Below are 20,555 nucleotides of genomic sequence, written 5' to 3' on the forward strand. Positions count from 1 at the left end.
ATCTGTATACTGTGAGGGTAGGATAGACACTGACAGGAATGCTAAGGAAAGGAGGCACCGTTATTCTCACTCCACTCAGCCAACACAATGTCCTGTGCTCCAATGACCCTTCTCCCTCTACTCAGCCTTTGAACTGTACTCACCTGAGAGGGTGACATCTGTATGCTGTGTGTAGTACTTGGAGTAACATGACTCTATATCCCAGGAGGGCCAGTCCCTGTAACTCCAATAACCAAGCAAGTGCCCATATGACATTGTGCATCTGTCTGTGAACTCACAAGTGAAGTTCACCCACCTGTGAGGAACCAAAATACAGATCATGGTATACTCTGCGATGCAGCTAAACACCTAGATGCATCTTGAGCAGCTATGGCAAGATGAAAATATTTCAGACAAGAAGGACAGCACATCCAGTGTGGTAATGGCAGCAGGCTCATTCACAATGCTCTCAACACATGATGACAACTATCATATCTACAACAAGTTTCTTGGTCTGCTTGCATAACAGTCAACTAGGTCCTATAATAACCTGTAGCACATCCTGCATGAGCTAATGACCATCCTTCCAAGTGCTAATAAAATAAGATATCCTGATGCTAGTTGACTGAAATAGAATTGGTATGTTACTCAAATGTCAGGTCAGTACAACTGATAGCATGTGTACCTGTCACATAAGGGAAATCTGCAAATGTAATGTGTACTCGGCCTTAGCCAAATGTCAATGTTTACTATTGGAGGTAGATGTCACAATACAACCTTTAACATTTTATCTCTCACATCAACAGGTCTAGCTGCCACTACGAATACTGAGCCCACTGAAGAGACTGCCACTACCCCCATGGATGAAGCCCTCTGCGAGGACACCACTCCTGGACATCTGGACGTTGGGGATGGTCCTGGCCCATCAGGGAAACCTGGTCAGATGACACCAGTGAGCCTCACTGTGACCACATCGACTCTTCCCAGATCTATTGCTTTAACATCTCGGGCAGCCAGTCGCCCCCATACCTGTGTCCCGAGGACTGTGACAACCATCTTGTGCCCCTCAATCCAGGATCCTTAGTCACAACAAAACACCTCCGACAATGATGGTCCTGATACCAGTGGTAGAAGACAAGCTGTGCAAGGGGTGGAGGCACGTGGGAGTAGGGTATGTAGGAGGGATGGTGTGGGCCTGTGGCATGAGGTTGCTGGGGATGGTCCTGGCCAGGACACCATCAGCCACATCTTGGGAGCCTACCAACAATCCCAAGGCATGATTGGCCAGGTACTTGCCAAACTCTGGGAGAAGAAGCAGCTGTAGCAGGACTTCCATCGTGAGTCTCTAGAAAAGTGGAAGGCCACCAACACCATCCTGGCCTCCTTAGCAGGGGTGTTCAGGGAGATCAGTAGTACCCTGGTGAGGGACTGTGAGCAACACCATACTCCTTCCTTTGACCATGCAATACCAGCCCCTTTAACGTCTGTGGCAGCCTCTGGAAGGGAGGCTCTGTGAGAGGAAGGACTCGCCTTAGACACCCCTGCCTCTGTAGCAGCAGATCCCCCAACTAACGGGGATGTCTACCCAAGACTCCAGGAGGTGCAGATAGCATGATATCAACCACGGCCAGCAAGTGACCTTTTCATTGAAGGAAGTCCTCTGTGTGCCACAGATTCACTCTGTTGACTGTTCTTTAACCACTTTCCATTTTCCATTGTAGCAGGACACTGGACTTTGGACTTCAAATCTTGTGGCATCTACTAATTTGATTTCATCCACCATGACAGATCCCTTCACTTCACTTTTTTTGTTGCATCTCACAATAATGTACTATACATATCTAAATAATCACACCAATCACAAAACACTGGCTACAACCATTATTTGAACATTTTGACAGGTTGAATTGTAAACCCATGTGATGAACATGGGGAAGACATAAGATGGTAATGGAAGGAGGGATTTCTCAGGTAGTGTCATGCTGAGGAGAATTAGCAACCTAATGACATAAGTGTCTGGTCACACTAAACATTTATTTGCACAGTACAGCACATAGCCTATTAAAATGTCTGGACTGTCTGGACTGTAGCCAGGAAAGGCAGAACCACCTTGAGTGAGGCTACACATCACAAAGGAACCGTCCCCTAGACCACAGAAGAAAGAGTTTTCCAGACCTTGTCCTGTAGAATAGGCTAACAAATGAGTATATCGTGTCACTAGCTAAAACATTATCACATACCTAAACCATGTCTGCCAACTTAATAAATGACATGGCACAGACAGAGCGCAATACAACAGTCCCTGATCATAGGTCCATCCTATTATAATGACCAAGCATCTGGTTGCATGACACAAACCTATGTCAATGTTGTAGGTGACACTGTCACCTGCAATGAAGAAACACATCTACAGCTACACAAAGTTCATACAGGATCATTGTCAACACAATGTGAAGGGCGAATGCATGTATTATACTGGGTGACAACATATCTCAGTGCCATATGATCACACATAAGACAATTAGACCAACTCTGCACAAGCTGCTTAGGCACAGGACTCAAACACCACATATCTGTGACCAACATTATCTGGATCAATCCATATCAACTTCACATGTCAGCACAGCAACAGCTACCTGCCAATTTCACAACTAAGAAATGCCAACATGAGGATGGTATGGTAAATAGACCTGGATAAAACACAAAAAAGAAGTTTAGGCATGAAAAGTCACACATATGACCCAAACCTCATATCAAACCTCAGTAGATCCACTCACATTGAAATGAGACTGACACAAACAAAGCATACCAACAAGGCAGCAACATTTCCAAGTCTCACTTAGCAAGCAAACCTTGGCTATATACTGCAAAGCTTCATATCCCCTGTCAATTGGAAACAAATATCCTACTCAACACATCCTGACCCCTACAGTTCTCCCTACTGTCACAGTAATCTTCCCGCAAGTCTTCATCTTCCTCCTCATCACTGTCATCCTCACTTGGCATTTCTGGATTCTCACTGGGTGGTACTGCTAGCTCGCCCTCATCTGGAATATATGGGATCTCTCTCCTCAGGGCAAGGTTGTGAAACATGCAGCAGGCCACAGTGATCTTACATACTTATTCGGATGAGTAGAGGAGGGCTCTTCCAGTCTTGTCCAGACTCCTAAATCTGGCTTTCAGTAGCCCAAAAGCCCGCCCCATGATTCTCTGTGTTCTTCCATGGGCATCTTTGAAGCGGACTTCCCCTGGCATAGTTGGGTTCTTCACAAGTGTCAACAACCATGGATGGTTTGGGTATGCAGAGTCCCCTGTAATGGAATGGGACATGTGTGCAACTATGAGTCTCTCTCCTGCGAATATCTGCTGCAGACATTGCATTCAAACAAACAGGACATATCTGACTTACCAACCAGCCTAGCCTTCTCTGAGTACAGTCATGGCATCAGCTGTGGAATTGTGCTGTTCCGCATGATGAAGGCATCATGGACTGAACCCGGAAAACGGGCACAGACCTATGAAATGTAGAAGCCTGCCAGGCAAACAACGTGGACATTGATGGTATAGAAGTTCTTCCTGTTACAATAGACTTGTTCATTGCCAGAGGTGGAACCAAGGCAACACGTGTACCATCAATGGCTCCCACAACATGTGGGATGTGTGCCAAACCAATGAACTCAGTCTTCACCTGGGCAAAATCCACATGTTGAGAAAACCGGATGTAGCTGTCGAGGTGTTTTAACATTGCTGAAAGTAGATCCTTCAATAAAAGACTGAATATAGACTGGAACATCCCAGCAGATAGAGCCACAGTATTTTGAAAGACCCTGTGGCCAGTAAGTACAACACTACCAACACTTGTGCAATGGGTGGTATGCTCTTTGGATGATGAATGGCAGGCATCAGATCTGGCTCCAAATGATGACAGAGAACTACAGTTGTTTGCCGATTCAGATGGTAGATCTGGATAATGTGTCTTTCTTCCATGGCTAGAAGGTCTGTCAGTTGGAGGTAGACAGGAAGATGTCTGATCCTTCCCCTCCCTGGGTACCTATGTAGGACTAGTAATTAGTTTGGCCATCACTCTATATCCCTTGTAACATACATTAGGCATGTCAATAAGAAACTGTGACAAGGCATGTCAAAAGTTGAGGACATGAAACAAAGTACACACCACCACTGTCAATGTCAATGAATCAACATGTTTCCCCCTTGCTTTGCTGCAAATGTGTACAGGACATGTGTATCAAACTGATCTACCTTGCCTTCTGAACCTGGGATCTGGTACAAACCTGGGGGGAATCCTCAAACAAATTCCTCTGCAGGGACCTCAAATGGCTGGGTACAGTGATCTTTCATGGCCTTTTTTTGTTGTAGTGAGTGAAATGTCTGACCACAGATGACTTCACCTGAAAGTCACAGACAAAAGTTAAGTGGGTTATGGATCACTATCCTCTGCCATGTGTCTGGGCATGTGTGTATGTAGACATCTGCTGCACAGAAGCATGTTTTCCAGAGTGTGGGATGTATGCTGGTGCCTCACTGCAGTCTGTGATATGATTATGCCCAGCATAGACGTGACATGGTTAATGGTTTGCAGAAGTGGCTAACTATTTTCCCTTAGTAAGTGGGGCATATCTATTGAGTAGAATTATGTCCCAAGACTGTAGCCAACATTCCTTGTTCCTACAGCATGCATCCTTTTCTATTTAGGAAACATCTTTATGCTGCAATTTCATGCATGTTGTACCTATGTTGTTGGGACGATGTCTGTATTACCTCACATATATGAGCATGGAAAACTGTTAGTGGAATAGCACATTTAAAATGCTGATCCATTTCATGTCGTGCCACAGACAGTTTATTGCCTGACAGATATCTTCATGCATAAGAGTATGTAATTTGTCATGTACGACTGCAATAGCAATAAGGGACATGACATTTAGGGCTAGATTATGGACCCACTCTGTTTTAATCTATGCCCTTGATATGGCATCTTGGGGAAAAGTACACTGTACATGTTGAATGATTGATAATTGTTCCCATACTGTTGTCATGCTTCATGGAGTGACTTGCTATGATGTTGACAACACATGTGTTTAGGTTCAAGCATTCATCCACAGACAGATTGGCATTTCTTAGATGTGTATAGTGATGTTGCTTGCCATTGGGTAATGGATTGGGGTCATTCTATTATTCCTTGCAAGCTCTGTGTCTCTCCTACATGCAAGGTACAGATGTGTACCACGGACACACTCAGATAATGTTATTGGAAAGGGTGTCAGACATTAGTGGTGACTATCCTGGTGCTGACTGAGTCAATGTTGTGTGTATTCTAGGGACATCTATCACTGAGATATTGGACAGGCACCTCCATCCCAGCCCCTGTTATCTCTGCTGCCCTCAGTGAGGAGGCTATTGACCTACTCAGAACAATCTCTGTGGGTTAGACTGCCATTGTGAATGCCATCCAGGGATTGGCAAGTCAGCTACAACAGACTAATGGATTCTTGGAAGGCATTCATGGTGCAATGTCTGGCCTACAGAGATTTTTTCAGGCTCTGGCCTCCACACTGACAACAGCCAGTCACCCCCTAGGTTCAGTCACTCCTCCACCTTCCTCTTCAAAATCTGAAACCCCCCTTCCACTACAGAACCCAGAGCACACAAACAGATCCTCATACATCCACCTTAACAGACAAACGTAGCACACACAAACTCAAACACCACAAGACACACTGGCAAGCATACAAACAACATCCACCCACAGACACAGCAACACTCACAACTGACCCTACCACCCCTACCACATCCAGCATCACACACACAACATCAAGCCTACCTACAGGCACCACCGCAACAGTCACTGACACAACCACCACACCCATCCTACCCGCAAACACCACCCCAACAGACCCTCAAACATCCACCACAAGCACCACACCAGCAGACACCACCACTACCGACACACCTACATCCACCACATTCACTATATCTGCAGTCATCACCACAACAGACACCTGCCCATCACAGCATCCCCTAGCACCTCCACCCCCCAAGCCCAAGGCACATAAAAGCCCTCACTCAACCACCCAAAAGAAACCCGCCACACACAAGCATACCTTGCATAAGCACGCACCCAAGACATCCACACCTACACAGCTTACAACCACTCCCTCAACCTCCGATTCCTGTCCCCCTTGTGATGACTCCCCCCATGTTGCCAAAAACTGTTCCTGTGTGACCTTGGCCTTACCTGTGTTCTCTCTCTCCCTGAAACACACCCAGAAGGACCCACTCAGCTCCCAGTCTATCCCTTCTATCTTCAAGGCCTTCCCTGCCCCCACTGTAAGTAGCCATCCCTCCCACCCAAAAAAGCCCCCCTCCCAAAAAGAAACCTACCCCTCCCAAGAAGAAGCCTACCCCTCCTCAACTCAAACACCCCTCCCAAATCTGATCCCCATTGATAATTCCTTAGGTGCCTGTCGGCCCCCTTGATGCCCCTTTCTGTGGAGGTTTCATGGCAGTCAGGAGTCAAGTTGAGGCACAACAGTGTGCTATTATTGGCAAAAAGTTATGGACTGGCCAATGGCCTTTGGATAATATTATTATTTCTGGGTACATCTTTTTCCTGCAATTCCTTTCCCAGCATTCTGTTGTCCCTCAGTGAGTTTGGTTGTGTGCCTTCAGTCGTGTGTGATTCAGCCTGCTTGCTGCTCCAGTTGCTATTGTTAGCGGTATGTGAGTTTGTGTGCAGTGCTGTTGTCCCTCAGGAGAAGGGCATATGTTGTGAGTGTATATATATATATATATATATATATATATATATATATATATATATGTGTGTGTGTATGAATGCAATGGTGTTGTAATAGCATTGTGCACTGTTTGGTATAGTAAGTATTTCTTATTGTGATGTCCAATGTGAGCATGTATGGTGTGAGACTTGTCCCCCTGATCTAGTTTATGTGTTCATGAGATGTGTGTCATCTTGGGTTTTGTATGTGCATACATGGAGTGTGTTGAATTGTGCTAGCTGTGTTTCCATTTCAATGTGTGTGTGTCCATTTAGGTGTGTGCAAATGGTTCCTGAGGAGGTATGGCCCATGCAGTGGGAGTTGTATGTGCTTTGTTGACTTTCCCTTCCCCATTGTTTAAATGTGCATAACAACTGGTTTTGGTATTGTTTGTCCCTGAGACCCATGTAGGGCCATTTCCTGTGGAGATGTTGTTTGAGGGTCCTGTTCAAAGTGTTATATGTTCCAGTGCAGTTTCCTTCACTGTATATCCCAGATGCCCCCATCTCAGTTGTGTAGGTAAAGTTGATATGTTGTTCTTGGTGTATTTGTGTCTCTGTGTTTTATGCATGCCATTATGCTTCGATTGTGCTGTGATGCATGTGATGCGTGTGTCCATTGCAAGGCTGTTTACTGGTGGTGTTGTTTGTGTTGCATGCCACATCGATAGGTATGTGTGTTGTTTGTGTGGGCAGTCCCTGGCCAGTGTGGAATGTGGTTGTGTGCGCTGTAATTGTATATGTGCTGTAGGTGTGTTTGACGTGTGTGACAATGTTGCGTAGCCTTTTGTGTCCCTGCTTTTGGGCTACATGGCCATGTGTATTTGTGTAGTGTTGCAGTGCAATGTGAGTGTGCTGGCCAAAGTGTGCATATTGTCTGTGTGTACATGTTTGTGTTGATGTATGTCAGTGAGTGTGTGTTGTATGAAACGTTTACTTGCTGCCTGTTGCATACCCACCTATGGTGTGTTTCCTGTCACTATAAGCTGTTTTTAAAGGTTGGTGGCATGCCAGAATGATGCTCCCACCCTGTGCGCTTAGAAAATACCAATCCTTCTTTTTGCAGACGATTTCCTTCTTATTTCCAAATCCCCTATGGGCCTACAAATTCTCATAGACAGATTCAATCTATTTTTCCGGGATTATGGCCTGGAGTTGAATCACAAGAAAACTAAGCTAATGGCACTTCGCTTTGGAGTGCGGAAGAAATGCACCATCCGCTTAGATGGCGATCCCTTGGATAAGGTCAGCTCCATCGACTATTTGGGTGTAAGGCTCACTGATAATTTGCACTGGGCAGAGCAGGTTAACAAAAGTGCTGGTCTTTTGCAGCATAGTGCAGCATCTATCCTGCGCTTTTATAGTGGTACGACAGCAAAAACTGTCTCCCCAGCAATTAAGATCTATGTTGCTAGGGCACAGGGAGCTGCTGTCTATGGTGCGGAGGTCCGGGGCTTTTCCGACAGCAACAGGCTAACTATTGGAGAGAATAGCTTTGCGAGGGCTCTATGTGCTTGCCCTCCCAGCACTCCACTGATTCCATTGTTTTTAGATCTGGGCCTGAGACGGATAGCCGCCCTAATTATTTTAAGACCACTTCTATATTGGGTAGTGCTATGGACTGTCCCAGAACTGGATGTTTACAAGACCTCACTTTTAGATCTGTTAAAGTGTCCCAATTCAGCCTCTATCCCCTGGGTCAAACACGTATCTAGTTGGTTTAGCAACTTGGGCCTAGGAGACTTTTGGGAGAAACCCCACAATCTTGAGAAAGCCCACACCAAAGTGTTGAAGCGTGTATACTGGTCCTATGTATGGAACGACTACATTAGTCGCAGATCTCATGGTTGCCTAACAAATCTTTTCATCGACTTTCAATGGTACCCGCAGTTTGAATTATATCTAGACATTATACCTGATATTTTAGGCAAAAGCTTATATGCTAGACTCCGCTTTGGTACCCTGCCGCTGAAGACTTTGATGTGTAGATGGGGTGCAAAAACAATAACTGATATATGTCCCACGTGTGGTATAACTTCTGAAACAGTTGAACATTTCATGTTTTTCTGTCCCGCATATTCTTCTCCCAGGTCCAAGTGGATCCGTAAAATTTGCCGGGAAATGGGAATAAGGTAATGTGCCTTTGCCCTGAGGATTTTAAAAAACCATTGTTCTAAAGTTCTAATATACGCAGTTAGCAAGTATTTACTGGCAGCATGGCGTATACGTAACTCTTTTATCAGCAATGAGTTTTAACCATGATTGGATGAGATTATTTTAAATGGTGCAGTGGGGGTGCTGTTCTTTTCCTTTTACTGTTAATATGGTTTTAAATTGGAACTGTATTTTATATCTTTGATTTTATTATTTATTGTGTATTTGCTTTGATGATCCATTGATCGAATAAAGCTTGTGTTAATGGAAAGGTTGGTACTACAGGTGGGAGTGAGGACTTACAGTTGATGGTGTCCATGTCGATGTTGATTTCGTTGTAAATCGATGAACACCACCAGCGTCATGATATTTGTGAATGGCTCCATGGCGACCCCGGACGAGTATAGCTGCCTGCTGGTGAGTGTCTCTCTTTATACTCTCCATTTCCGCCAGCTTGTGCATGGTGGTTGGACCGCCACGGACATATTAGAGGTGTGCAACTTCGTAATGGGTCCGGACACTGTCTCTGCCGGCTCGTTTATCCTTCCTCTGCACCGTGGCGGTCTGTGCTGCCTGTCACTGCCGTTGGACCACTCACGGTCATCTGTTTGTACATCCGCCAAACTCATAATACTGCGGTCCACTCTGCCAGACCGTTGGTGGTCGGACCGCCACCGTCAACATGAAGGTCATGGGACTGACAAACACATAATCAGGCCATCTCCGTGATATGTTTGTGCAACAAGAGCACGTGAAGACCTATCTTAATATAAAACTATGATGTAGTCTAGTATGAGGGGGAGGAGGAGATGTGGTAGGGTGCTTGGATTAAGACCTATTTACAAGTGACTCACCTCTGAGATGTGTATTTAAAAAAAACTAATATGCTTACAGTGTCAGCATCTAGCATAGAGGAAGAGGGTTTTCAATTTCCTAGCTGAATAAAAGATTAGATTAATCAAAGAAGACAGTCTCTGCATTCAACGCTTGGTTGTGAAAGGTAAAACTGCAATGATAAAACTGTGGAATGGGCAACCCTCTAGATTTAGCCCAGCAATTGTGCATGAAAAGGCATCTAGAAATCATTCATTCATACCCCTACATGAAATTTGGTGCTTTTTGTTTTTTCGCACTGTTTGACCTAAATTTTCAAAAAATTATAACTCCTGCCCTCCTTTTTTAGTGTTTCAAATTTTTTTTTTTTTTAAATTATTAAAAGCTTCACTTTTTTTGCAATATTATTTGGTCAATGTTATTGTTTGATTTTTTTGTCTGTGATACTTTAAGTGTGAATGGATGAACTTGAAACTTGTAAAGCACACTCCCACTCCCAATGGGGCTTCCTGGCAATGTGTGGAAATAATGACTCAATCAAGCAAGACAATCCCCAGGAGGATACTAGGTAAGAGGATAAGAGAGTAACAGTGTGTGTCTAGTGCCAAGAAAAGCCAGGTCTTCGGTTATTCTTAAAAAATTGCATCAGATTCAATTAATCTTTAATGGCTGTGAAGTTGGTTCCATGCCTGGGTACCCAAAACGCCTTGAGTTTTGACTCTAAAAGAGAGGGGCTTGAGGTGATTTGCATGGGAAGATGTCAGAATCCTTTTAGGTGTACAGTCGTTAAATCTGACTATTAAATACCTAGGCCCAGATGATCTGTAAGCTCTGAAAGTCAAAAGGATAATTTTAAAAAGGACCCTTTTATGCACTGGAAGTAGTGTATGCATTTTCAGAGCTACTGAAGCAGATGATTGTCTGGGAAGTTTCAGTACAAGTCTGGCTGCTGCTTGCTGCACAACCTGGAGTTTATGGCTAGTTTGCTTTGAGGATCCTTCATAAAGGCTATTGCAGTGGTCCGATCTAGAAGTTTTCAGGGTGAAGGCAACTGCCTTCCTTTCAGCCAGCAATCATTTTATTAGGTTAAAACCCTCGCCTGCTACTGCAAGAGGTTGTGGGTGGAAAGACAAGAATCCATCAAATTTTCACAACCTCAACATTGGCAGGCAGAGGGGACAACAAATTTGGCATTGGGCTTGGACAAAGGAGTTTTACTTGCCAAGCAGCACAATCTCTATTTTATCAGCACTGCATTTTAAATGATTGGATTGCATCCACAGAATGACTTTTGTGAGGCAGTATTAAAAATTTAACTCAGACCCAATGGGTGCTTCATCCAGAGTTAAGATTAGCTGCATATCATCCACATATGAGTTGGTTTCTATTCCAAATGAAGTAATCATGGAAATCAGGGGGAGGGGTCACATATATATTAAACAATGCAGGGTTAAGAGATAAGCCCTGTGGAACCTCTGATGTCACAGTTCTTTCTGGGGATAAAAAAAGGTCCTAACAACACAGTTTGTCTACGATTTGCTAGGAAGGATTTAATCCAGGACAGGGAGAGTTGAGAGGTCCCACAGTCCTTGATATGTTGGAGCAACATATATCTACATTCAAAAATTATAATAATTACACAATTTACATAGTTAATTAATAAATGAATAATTAACAATAAAATAATTAATAATTTATCTAAAGTTAATAATTTATAAATAATTATTTATTTAACTCCCCACCATATACCACTACAAACCCAACAACCCACACCTAAAATACAATTTAAATAATTATATTTACACAATTTACACACGTAATATTAAAATAAATAATTAATATTAATTTAAAAAATATATAAATTATTTATACTTAATTTACTTCTCACCCTGGACCCCTACAAACATCGCAACATGCTACAACACTATAAGTTACCATTTTACAATTAAATTACAAACATAAATACTTAAAACTACAAACTAAATTTAGAAATATTAACAAGTACACAAACAAAATAAAACATATACAAGTAAAATATAATTTAAATAAACTTAAAAAATTATATTTCTTACCTTAAAACAATGATATTTCTGTCAACAATATTTTTGCTCACAATATTTCTGTGTTACAATATTAAAAACTCAATATTTGCCCAACTCGATATTTTGATTCAATATATTGTCTGAATACCTATTGTAGGGTCTGCTAAGGTTTTTTGTTTTTCAGAGATTTAACAACTGCCAATTTCCAGTCAGGCGGGATCTCAGCTATAGTTAGTGAGGTATTCAAAATTTTGTTAATCAAAGGGTTGACAATGTCAAAAACTCTGTGAAGAATGAGAGTGGGGAGGGGACATTTTGTGATCCGGATTTGCAGGACAAAATGGCCTGGCATGACTGGGCTAAAGTGATTTCCTGAAAAGTTGTCAAAGTTTCAGAGGGGATGTTCACCACAGCATCAATCAGTGGGGGTATAATAATTGTAAATTCCAGTTGGACAGCTTGTGTTTTCTTACCAAAAAAGGAAATTTGATCACATAGAGTTTGAGAGGGTGGGATGTCCCTTACAAGTACCTTGGGTTGTAAAAAAGATTTAGAAATCTTAAAAATAGTTTTCTGATCGGATTGGGCTTCATCAATCTTAGTGGAAAAATAAACTTCTTTCGCAGCCTTAATCTGACCATGATATGCTTTAAGTGGCATTTTAGAATTTAGCAAGTCCTCTGCCTTTTAAGCCTGCCACCATTTCCATTCTTGTTGCTTGCAGTGCAGGCGCTGTTTCGTTATGGCCTTAGTGAACCATGGGGCTGATGGCTGGTATCCATGTTTCTTCTTCAACTAAATTATTGGGGCTAATTCAATAAATGTGTGGGTGATCCAATTATTAAAGGAAGTGAGATCTTCCACCAGGTTCCCTGTCATGGTTGGGGTGGAGGTGGATAGGCAGGTGGAGAGTTTGGGGTCAGTTGGCAACTTGCTCTATTTACCTATAGTATGGGGATCCATGGCTGAAGAGGGCATGTGGGGACTATCTTGCTCAAGCCGAACACTAAAAGGGATCAGTAGATGATCAGGCCACGTCTATCGAGTGGGAGCTTTGACTAACAGTTTGGGGTTATTGGAGCAAACCCCATCAAGGTTATAGCCTGCAATGTGCATGGGCAAAGTAATAAATTGGCGGAGACTAACAATACCTAAACTAACAATGAAATTAGCTACATTGGGATCATTACTGCACTCAAGATGAGAGTTGAAGTCTCCCAAAATTGTAAGGTTTGTAGATTGAAGTAAGAGAGGAGCCAATGCTTCTCCCAGATAAGCTAGAATAATGGGGCCTGGGCCTGGATGATATATTAGACCATGAACAAAGGACTGGGGCTAATCTTAAAAGAAAATCCTAGGCTTTCAAAAGTTTTGCACTGGAGTGCACCTCGGAAAATGATAGCTAGGCCACCTCCATGAGTCCCTACTCTCTGTCCTGTACAAATGGTGTATCCTGGGAGTAGAGCAAGGACATTGTCGGGATTGCACCACACTTTGCGCCAAGATTCTGTAATGAAAAGAAAATGCAACTGAAGATCTTTAATCAGATCATGCGTTTCTTAAGCATGTTTGCTAAAAAAACAAGCATTGATGAGGCCGCCTGAACATACCTTTGCACTTAAAGCAGGAAAAAGGACCTTCATTACAAGATAGAGACAAAATGTGGCCATATTGCAGAACTGACTCTTTACATGATTTAAAAAAAATTAGATGACATGGAAATACCTAAAGGGAAATATACAGAGTGGGCACAGACGGGCTTGACTTTGTCGTGCCCTCAGCGTGCCTGCTGCATGTGTCCACTGCATGTCAGCTGCATCCAACCTCTAAAAATAGTCTTCGCCCAAGAAGAACACGAGTGGCCAAAACTAAAAATAGCAGCTCCGATTTGTGACTCGGATGAAGCAGGAAGTGGAGTCCAACAAAAGTACAATGTGCCCAAACAAAAGTATCTCAGTAGTTCATTTTTTTCTAAAAAGTATTTAGTACAATGCCCCCCAAAATGTCAGTAAAAACACATTAAACATATAAGTCAGAGTTCAGCACAAGAAGTGCAAGTCTAACAGCTTCACGCTGGTGCTCTCCAACCGCTGAAATAGTCTTTGTCCAAAAAAGACTAGAGCAGATAACACCAAAATTGTGGCTCTGATTTGTGACTCTGATGAAGCAGAAAGTGGAATCCAACTAAAGTGCAATGTGCCCCAAACATAAGTAACTCAGTAGTTAAGTTTTTTCTAAAAAATCTTTAGTACAATGCCCCTCCACATTGTCAGCAAACAAATTACAATTACAATGCAAAAATCAGTGCAATGAGTAGAAGACTAACCACTGCACATCGGTTGCCTCTGACCCCTAAAATAATCTTTCCTAAAAAAAAGACTAAAGGTGCCAAATCCAAAATGGCAGCTACAATTTGTGACTCCGTTGAAGCAGGAAGTAAAGTCCAACTAAAGTGAAAAGTGCCCCAAACAAAAGTAACTCAGTAGAACAGTTTCTTTCTAAAAAGTCTTTAGTACAATGCCCCCAAATTGGCAGTAAAAACACCTTAAAAGTGTAACACAGAAATCAGGACAATGAGTGCAGACTAATGCACTTGTCTCTGAGAATGGCCTCTCACCAGTTACAAATGTCCATGCTTCCTAATCCTTTCTGTCATCCTTGCATTGCTCAAGGTGACGCAGGGCAAAACAAAATAATATTTGGGAATTACATAGCCATGCATAGTTTTAGTTGCGTGGCCTTGTGTGGCTTTGTAAAGAAATGTAATGCAGCGCAGCAGCTTGCTCTGCCTTGCACTTCCGTTTCTTAGTGGTAGGAGTTCAATGGATGGAGCACGGACATTCCTGTGCATCCATCCATAGATGTCACACACACACAGATTTACTAAGGTTTGAAAAGATAGGATTGTGTGAAATCGGTATGCCTATAAGAGAGCAGCATAGCTAGGAGATATATGTTTATTTTCCCTTGTTACTTCCACTTTCAATGTATGATGCTGTTTGAATCATGCACAGAAATAGGAAAATGCCTCTAAGGATTTTTTTTTGTACAGGATGGCATGCCCTCCTGCACAAAATCAATTCTGCCCCTAATGCAGGCACTCTTGCAGCATGACACAATGGTGCCTTTATTGGTACTAGGCAGCCACAAGTGTGGCAGCCCTGAGACAAAACTGAAGAGCTCCATAGCTTTGTAAATATGGTGCTCTTCAGCTCTCTCCAATTCACACACCACAGCTCATCAACTTGACTTGCTACAATGCTTTACTTGACTTCTTGGTTAACTGCCCCCCCAAATCTACAAGAGTTATGCCCAGGCTTCGACAATGAAAGCTGAAAAGGACTAGGGGCCAGATGTAGGTAGGAAAAAATTAGCGAGTCAGAAATTGCGAGTCGTTGCGACTCACAATTTCCGAGTCGCTAAATGGTATCCAAGAAGAAAAAGCGACTTCATTTTGTGACTCGCAAATGAAGTCGCACCGCAGATTGCGAGTCCGCTGTTTGCGAGGTCGCTTTTTGTGACCGCGCTAAAAACGAACACGCAAATTGCGAGTGGGTGTCGCAAATTGCGACTGTGCCGCAAATTGAATGCAGGTGCAGCAGAACACTCTGGAAAACACTTCCTGGCTCTTGATGATGACATCACAGCCAGGAAGTTTACTAATACACCTGGGAGGAGGGAGGACCACACCCATTTTAAACTGCTGAACTGCAATCAGGAGGAACAACAGCTACCATGGCTGACACTCCTAGAAAGCGCAAATTTAAATTTGCTGAAAAAGAAATGGAGGTGCTGACTGAGGAATGCTGCCAGCACCATGAACAACTTTTTGGGAGGGCAGCCCTCAGTATGCCAGAGGTGGAAAAGAAAAGGATTTGGACTGAAATACAGGACAAGGCCAACTCCATGGGTGTGAGCCACCGGAGTATAGAAGAATTGAAGAAACGGTGGTATGACCTGCGCTCCAGGACCAAGGAGAGGGTGGCAGAGCGGCTCCGGGTGATGAGGGGCACTGGAGGGGGACCATCCACAATACCACCACCCACACCCCTGGAGGAAAGAGTGGAGGAGACCTTGGAGCCAGAGGCAGTGTCCGGGATGGGAGAGCTGGACACGTCAGCGCCAGGACCATCAACCGGTGAGTACCATGAGACTTGCATGTACACCCATATCTGCCATACCCCCACCCACCTAGTACACAGCAGCATGCACAACCAAAATAGCTCCATTTCAGAGTAGCAACCACCTGCATGGTGCATTATGGGCAACGTAGTCAAGTAGGCAGTTGATAGGCAACAGTTTATTAGGAAGTAGATAACAGATGGTAGATACTGACAGTGTGTTCCCTATGTCCAACAGGTCTCCCACACAACACCACCTCCAGCCACAGCATCCAGGGGCCACAGGTCAGCCACCAGCCTGCACAGGACTCAGGACCACCCACCACAGGGACCTGCACCACCCAAACACAGTCCCCTCCTGATGCACCAGTGGCCATACTTTTGAGTGAGCCAGCACCCGGTTCCAGCCACAGTGCCGGTGTACGGGACACGGAGCCTCCACTGCGTCACAGGCGACGTCTAAATGTCACTCCAGTGCCGCAGGCTGAGTCAGGGGACGCCTCCATGTCGGCCGCCGAGGCTGCACTCCTACGTGGTCAGCGCCTGCTGACACGAGAGATAAGGAACCTATCAGGGGCCATGCAGCGCATGGAACAGAACCAGAACACAGGGCTGCAACTAGTACACACGGAGCTACAACAGCTAAATACCCATGTTGGCGACCTTGCGCTCTCAATGAGACAACTGGTGTCAGAACTTATCACTGAGAGAGAGGGTGCAAGGCGCCGTGACAGGCAGCTCATCCGCTGGCTGGACCGCATGTCTGCCTCCATCGTCAGGCTGGCTGTGAACACCACTGGCCTGTAACGGCGCACGGTCAGCCTCCAGGTGGACATGGGCCACTTTGCCAGTGATGTGGCACGTGGGCTGGGACGTCTCAGCCACGCAGTAGATCTAATGGAGGCACGACAGGTGGCTAGGGGTTCGGCAGACACGCCGCAGTTAGCAGTGTCTCAGCCAGTGACACCAGGGTGTTGCGCAGTGGTAGCGCAAGGCAGGGCACTGATGACACACCAGGAACCAGCCATGCTGGGCGAGCCCGGCGTAGAGTGTGAGCTACACACTGTCCTGGAGTAGAGGCACATGAGGTTAATGTGTCCTCATGCCAGGTGGACTTTTACAGCCCCTGAACGGTAGTTTATGTATATAGTTTTTTTGGTGCACATTATTAAATTCCTTGTTTGTTCCACTTCACACCTGGACTCTTTGTGTGTGACATTAGTGAGTGTGGTGACAGTTAGCACGTACCTTCCAAAGTATTGGTTTGCATTGTGGTCCCGTCTCTGTCTGCCTTGATTTGCAATGCTTCTATCCCCATGATGGCGATGTGGTAGCTCTTGCTCGTCATCCTCCGAATCTGGGTCTTCTGGGGTGAGAGGTAGCCCACGTCTGGTGGCAATGTTGTGCAGTATAGCGCATGCGCCAACGATCTTGAAAGCTGTTATTGGGGTATACTGGAGGGCACCTCCACTTCTGTGGAGGCATCTGAATCTTGCCTTCAGCAGTCCAAAGGTCCTCTCTATGATATTTCGGGTCCTCCTATGTGCACTGTTGTATCGCCTCTCTGTCTCATTGCTGGGTGTTAAGTACGGGGTAAGTATCCATGGTCGTAGTGCATATGCACTGTCACCTGTTTGGCACAAAATGTACAATGTTAGCTGGGCATTGATGGGTTCCACATTGACCTGTGTGTATGTCTTCAAGGTGTATTCAGCTAGACCTAGGAGGTATCCGTCTCCAAACTCCCCACGTTCTAGGCGTTGGTGTATCCCACTGTGCCTGAAGATGTAGGAGTCATGTGTGCTCCCTGGAAATGTGGCAACCATGTCAGTGATAACATAATGGGCGTCACATACCACCTGAATGTTCAGTGAGTGGGTACACTTCCGGTTGCGGAACAGATATTCCAGATTTGCAGGAAGGCATATTTGTATATGTGTCCCGTGTACACACCCTATGACATGGGGGAAGTTGGCAATCCTGTAGAATTCCAACTTGGTGCTGTTGATTTCTGCCTCATTCCTGGGTAGGTATATGTATCTGGACATGTGTCTTAGTATGGCATCTAGGAATGCTCTGAAGAACCGTGAAAGTGCACTTTGGGATACCCCACCTGCCACGGCAATGACCCCCTGATAGCTACCGGAGGCCAAGAGGTGCAGTGAGCATAGCACTTGCACATGTGAGGGGATGGCGCAGCCGCGCACAATCTGGCGTTGAAGCTGCGGATTGAGTAGATCTATTAAATCTAGGATTGCTGCACTGCTTAGTCTGTATTTATCATATATCTCCTCCTCAGTTTGTTGGAAAAGTGTCTGCCTGGTTCTGTATATATTCTCCTGTCTCTGGCTCCTCCTCCTCTGCTGTGCGGCGTGGGCTCTCCTCCTCCTTGCCATCACATATATCTCCGCCATCTTGAGTAACCCAGATGCCTTCTGGGTCTCCTTTTATACTTTGGTTCTGGTTACCACCTGCTCTGAGTTAGTGGTAAATTGGAAGTGCAAAATGGGCTTTTTGCGACTAGTCGCAATTTGCGAGTGGCTATTGCATATGGTTTGCGACTCGCAAATTGCGACTTCCTATTTGCGGGTCACAAAATGGGGTCGCTATTTTTGTGAGTGGGTGATGGCTCGCGTCGCATATTGCGAGTCGGAAATGGGATTTTTGCATCCCGTTTCCGATTTTGCGGAGTCGCAAATTGCGATTCGAGCCATTTGCGACTTGCAAAAGTTTGCTACATCTGGCCCTAGATTATTAGTTTGATTGATATTCATACCCAGCTTCTTACATCTTTTTTTATTTGATTAAAAGTAATATTGTTGACTTTTTTTGAATGATCCTTTCCATAGAATATTTTATGAGATCTCAAAACACAGGGGTTGCAAAATAGCCTTGTCATGCTTTGCGTGCAATAAATAAAAGGAGTTAAACATTGACATTACAACAAAGGGCCTCTGTGCCAGAAGAAATTACCATGGCTCACCAACCAGATTTAAAGGGAAAACCCAATTTGCAGGGCAATCATGGTGAAAGAAGCACCAAGACAATTTTAGGGAATAGTTTGGTGTTCAAGTTGATCTCTATAATGACACAATGTGTGATGCCAAATAGAGATTTTTACCAAGATTTTATGTTTTCATTGGGTAAAACAAGTTAACCTCTGGGGCCAGATTTAAGAAGGCCCTAGCGCCACCTTGTGCGACTTTATCATCATTTGGGCTTCCTTGCACTTTGTTACACTAACGTCAAAAGTTTGACGCTAATGTAGCAAAGCGACAAAAAAGCATCAAAATTTTGATCCTAGTGATCTAACTACCGCCATGGTGTGCCCTATGTTAAAAATGGCGCAACCATGGTGTCGTTAGGTGCTGGTAGAGGGGCGCAGAAAAAGTGGATCATCAGAGCTGGTGCACCACTTTGTCGCAATTCTGGGCCCTGATGTGTTGTTGGGCCAGTGCAAGATATGCTACAGCTAGATGGAATTGAAAGACAAATCCTAACTTATTTTCCTCTTTTAACTGAGTTATTTTATTTGATCAATTGTAAACATAATATATACATTTTTCTACCTGTAATTTTTTTAATAAACAAAGTATATTAATATAATATAAGGTGAGCCCATGGTGAAATATCGGCTGAGGCAGCCCCAGTAAGCTTCTTGCCTTCTTGTAAACACAGTTTTACACCTTTGGGCCTTGTATACACTACACACAGCTGTAAGTAAATAAATAAATAATATGTAAATACATAAATTAGGAAGCAATATAGAAAAAGGTAAGCCCCTTACTGTCCCAAATGCATCAATCTTGAGCCTTAAAAAGCAGCATTGCAGCTATCAACTCTCTTATTTTGGAAGAGTGACATCAGGCATTGTTCTTTCATGGATTTTAGATAAAAATGCAAAGATTGTCCTACTGACCATAGTAATTGTTCGAATACTGCACCTCCTTGCTTTGCTCATTGATTAAATTAACTAATGTGTGTTCATATCACAGGTGCCATTTCCTTTAAAAGAGGGTTAGTAAAAGTGCTGGAGGTATGATTCACTAATGAATGCTTCTGAACCTCTCAGATACTTTCCATATGATTGACTATGAATTATGTATTTTTTCCCTTGACACAGTGTTGAATGTAGAGAATAAAGATTAATGTGTGAAGTGGTGCTTTCCCTTTATACTTGGCTTACTCAGTCAGAGGCTTAGCCATCTAAAGTATCCTCTACAAAATCTGAGCTGTAAAGTTCCTCAAGTGTCCATGTTATCACTAACCTCACTCAATGTAAATGTGATTCCCTTGAATAAGTATACTTTCAACTATGAATTCAGGGGACAACCCTATGATAAAAATTCTCAACTTATCTCATGATATAACTTCATTCCAGTCATTAAGCACGTCCTAGCAGTGTCATAACAAGATTGAGAGTTTGATGAAAAGTGGATGGGTTCAACTTAGTGCTTTAAGATGGAGACAATCCTCTTTGGCTACTGGTACAATACCAATGAAATACATTGTCATTCAATCCCTGAATTTTGGGAACCTTGTCCCAGTAAAATAGATCGGCTATTGGACCAATTCAGAAGAACATGTTTTATAATCTTTGCCATCTCTGAAGAATTGTTCTAGTGGTTA

Source organism: Pleurodeles waltl, chromosome 11, assembly GCF_031143425.1.
Source record: "Pleurodeles waltl isolate 20211129_DDA chromosome 11, aPleWal1.hap1.20221129, whole genome shotgun sequence".
NCBI lineage: Eukaryota > Metazoa > Chordata > Amphibia > Caudata > Salamandridae > Pleurodeles > Pleurodeles waltl.